The following is a 4,863-nucleotide window of genomic DNA, read 5'->3' as shown; positions in this document are numbered from 1 at the left end:
GCAGCCCACAAGGGGGTGGCATGCGCCCTCCCCATGGGGATTCCAAATTGGACTAGGGGAGGGGGTGCGGCCACCCTTTCCTTCTCCCTTTCCCTCTCCTTCCCCTTTTCCCGCTCCAATAGAAGGAAGGGGGCCGAATAGGACTAGGAGTCCAAGTGGTATTCCCCCAACTTGGCGCGCCCTAGGCCGGCCTCCTCCCCTCTCCCTCCTTTATATACGAGGGCGGGGGGGGGGGCCACCTCTAAACACTTCAATTGTTTCTTAGCCATGTGCGGTGCCCCCTCCACCGTTTACTCATCCGATCATATTGTCGTAGTGCTTAGGCGAAGCCCTGCATGGATCACATCACCATCACCGTTACCACGCCGTCGTGCTAATGAAACTCTCCCTCGACACTTTGCTGGATCAAGAGTTCGAGGGACGTCATCGAGCTGAACGTGTGCAGAACTCGGAGGTCCCGTATGTTCGGTGCTTGATCGGTTGAATCAAGAAGACGTTCGACTACATCAACCACGTTAAGCTAACGCTTCCGCTTTCGGTCTACGAGGGTACGTGGATACACTCTCCCCCTATCTTTGCTATGCATCTCCTGGATAGATCTTGCGTGATCATAGGAAATTTTCTGAAATTGCATGCTACGTTCCCCAACAGTGGCATCCGAGCCAGGTCTATGCGTAGATGATATGCACGAGTAGAACACAAAGAGTTGTGGGTGATCATAGTCATACTGCTTACCACCAACGTCTTATTTTGATTCGGCGGTATTGTTGGATGAAGTGGCCCGGACCAACCTTAGATGACCACGTTCATGAGACCGGTTCCACCGATAGACATGCAACTTGTTTTGCATAAAGGTGGCTGGCGGGTGTCTGTTTCTCCAACTTTAGTTGAATCGAATTTGAGTAGCAGCCACGTAAAACTTGCAACAACAAAGTAGAGGACGTCTAACTTGTTTTTGCAGGGCATGTTGTGATGTAATATGGTCAAGACATGATGTGATACACGTTATTGTATGAGATGATCATGTTTTGTAAAAGTTATCGGCAACTAGCAGGAGCCTTATGGTTGTCGCTTTATTGTATGAAATGCAATTGCCATGTAATTGCTTTACTTTTTCACTATGTGTTAGCGATAGTTGTAGAAGCAATAGTTGGCGAGACGACAACGACGCTACGATGGAGATCAAGGTGTCAGGCCGGTGACGATGGAGATCATGACGATGCTTTGGAGATGGAGATCAAAGGCACAAGATGATGATGGCCATATCATGTCACAGATTTTGATTGCATGTGATGTTTATCTTTTATGCATCTTATTTTGCTTAGTACGGCGGTAGCATTATAAGATGATCCCTCACTAAAATTTCAAGGTATAAGTGTTCTCCCTGAGTATGCACCGTTGCGACAGTTCGTCGTGTTGAGACACCACATGATGATCGGGTGTGATAAGCTCTGCGTTCACATACAACGGGTGCAAGACAGTTTTGCACATGCAGAATACTCGGGTTAAACTTGACGAGCCTAGCATGTACAGACATGGCCTCGGAACACCGAGACAGAAAGGTCGAACATGAATCATATAGTAGATATGATCAACATAGAGATGTTCACCATTGAAAACTACTCCATCTCACGTGATGATCGGACATGGTTTAGTTGATATGGATCACGTGATCATTTAGATGACTCCAGGGATGTCTATCTAAGTGGGAGTTCTTAAGTAATATGATTAATTGAACTTAATTTATCATGAACTTAGCCCTGATAGTTTTTGCATATCGATGTTGTAGATCAATGGCTCGTGCTTCCGTTCCTTTGAATTTTAATGCGTTCCTAGAGAAAGCTCAGTTGATAGATGATGGTAGAAACTACACAGACTGGGTACGTAACTTGAGGATTATCCTCATTGCTGCACAGAAGAATTGTGTCCTTGATGCACCGCTAGGTGAAAGGCTTGCTGCAGGAGCAACTGCTGATGTTATGAATGTCTGGCAAGCTCGATCTGATGACTACTCGATAGTTCAGTGTGCCATGCTGAAAGATCGAGGATGTCGCCTAGAGGGGGGGGTGAATAGGCGCTTTAAAATAATTACGGTTTAGGCTTGAACAAATGCGGAATAAACCTAGCGGTTAATTTGTCAAGCACAAAACCTACAACAACTAGGCTCACCTATGTGCACCAACAACTTATGCTAAGCAAGACAAAGTACTAGGTGATAGCAAGATATATGACAAGAAACAATTTGGCTATCACAAAGTAAAGTGCATAAGTAAAGGGCTCGGGTAAGAGATAACCGAGGCACGCGGAGACGACGATGTATCCCGAAGTTCACACCCTTGCGGATGCTAATATCCGTTTGGAGCGGTGTGGAGGCACAATGCTCCCCAAGAAGCCACTAGGGCCACCGTAATCTCCTCACGCCCTCGCACAATGCAAGATGCTGTGATTCCACTAAGGGACCCTTGAGGGCGGTCACCGAACCCGTACAAATGGCAACCCTTGGGGGCGGTCACCGAACCCGTACACTTTGGCAACCCTTGGGGGCGGTCACCGGAACCCGTCAAATTGCTCGGGGCGATCTCCAACCTAATTGGAGACCCCGACGCTTGCCCGGAGCTTTACACCACAATGATTGAGCTCCGAACACCACCAACCGTCTAGGGCGCCGAAGCACCCAAGAGGAACAAGCTCAAGGGTACCAAGCACCCAAGAGTAATAAGCTTCTCAACTTGTAACTTCCACGTATCACCGTGGAGAACTCAAACCGATGCACCAAATGCAATGGCAAGGGCACATGGAGTGCCCAAGTCCTTCTCTCTCAAATCCCACCGAAGCAACTAATGCTAGGGAGGAAAATGAGAGGAAGAACAAGAAGGAGAACACCAAGAACTCCAAGATCTAGATCCAATGGGTTCCCCTCACAAGGAGGAGAAAGTGACTGGTGGAAATGTGGATCTAGATCTCCTCTCTCTTTTCCCTCAAGAATCCATGGAGGGATTGAGAGTTAGCAAGCTCGAAGAAGGTCAACAATGGGGGAAGAACACGAGCTCAAAAGATAAGGTAGAATGGGGAAGAAGACCCCCCTTATATAGTGGGGGGAACAATCCAACCGTTACCCCCAAAACAGCCCCGCAGAGGGCGGTACTACCGCAGGAGGCAGCGGTACTACCGCTGATCACAGCGGTACTACCGCTCCCCCGGGCGGTACTACCGCTCCCCCGGGCGGTACTACCGTGGAGTCTGGAGGGCAGGAGAGTGACAGACCCGAGCGGTACTGCCGAGGTGCTTGGGCGGTACTACCGCTCGTGAGCGGTACTGCCGCCCTACTGCCGCTGCGAAGTACCGCACAATCCGACATGAAAAATGACCCCTCGAGTCGACGCGGTAGGGGCCTGGTACCGTAGCGGTACTACTGCTGAGGACCCACCAGTGGTACTACCGCTGCGGAGCGGTACTGCCGCTTGTGACCCCTAAGCGGTACTACCGCTGGGTACCGCGGTACTACCGCTGGGACCATCCTAAAGCCACTTCCACGAAAACAAGAATACTCCACGGGAAACCAAAACTGCCATAACTTCTGCATATGAGCTCCGAATTGAGCAAACTCAAGCTTGTTGGATACAAGACGACGAGTAGCATCAAAACAGAGGAGTGAAACCTCCAACCGAGAAGAACCGGCATAACCTTCCAACATCGAAAACATCATAGAAGATGCGAGTGAACTCCGTTTTCGATGAACTCGAGCTTGTCATCAAGATGACCATAAGCTCCAAAACTCACAAAGAGAAGAACCAAACAAGAACCAAGAAAGATGATGCAAGGATGCAATGGTTTGAGCTCTCTACGAATGATACGATCAAGCTACTCATCGAGAGCCCCCCTTGATAGTACGACAATCGATCCTATAACCCGGTCTCCCAACTACCATCACGAGACCGGTAAAATAGAAAACCTATCAAGGGCAAATCTTTGCCTTGCACATGGTCCACTTGAGCTAGATGATGACGACCTTGACTCCCTCAAGTTGCACCACCTTTCTTGGTTGCGTTGGCTCGATGAAGACTAGTTGATTGCTCCCCCATACTCCACTATGGGTGAGCCACTCTTCCGCACATCTTCACAAGTCCATTGTCATCACAATGGACGGCAAGCTTCAAGCATTTGATATCTTTCATGATGCTTCACTTGAACTTGCACACCGCAACCTAACCCCACAAAGAACTCTCACGAAGATCATGGGTTAGTACACAAAGTGTAATTGACAATGCTTACCACACCATGGGATCGCTTGATCCCTCTCGGTACATCTTCTACGCTTTGTGAGTTGATCAAGTTGATTCACTCTTGACTTAGTCTTGATCAACCTTGAATCTTTTCAACTCTCTTCATTTGGATGATGTCTTGAAATCTTCTTCTCCAAGACATGCTTGCAATAAGCTCAACTCTCACATGACCAATCTTTGGATACTTCCTTAATAACACCTTGGTCACCACATAAACTCCTTGAAACCAACACATGAACTTCAAGAAATGCCTATGGACAAATCCTTCAAATATAACTCAAGGCAACCATTAGTCCATAGAGATTGTCATCAATTACCAAAACCAAACATGGGGGCACCGCATGTTCTTTCACATGCTTTACGGCTTAGAATCGGGACTTCAAAGACGTTTTGAATGTCATGGACAATATGAGATGCTCCAAGAGTTGAAGTTAATATTTCAAGCAAATGCCCGAGTTGAGAGATATGAAGTCTCCAACAAGTTCTATAGCTGCAAGATGGAGGAGAACAGTTCTGTCAGTGAACATATACTTAGAATGTCTGAGTATCATAACCACTTGACTCAGCTGGGAGTTAATAT

Source organism: Triticum aestivum, chromosome 5D, assembly GCF_018294505.1.
Source record: "Triticum aestivum cultivar Chinese Spring chromosome 5D, IWGSC CS RefSeq v2.1, whole genome shotgun sequence".
Classification (NCBI taxonomy): Eukaryota; Viridiplantae; Streptophyta; class Magnoliopsida; order Poales; family Poaceae; genus Triticum; species Triticum aestivum.
The sequence above is the reverse complement of the archived record's forward strand: the minus strand, read 5'-3'. Positions refer to the sequence as shown.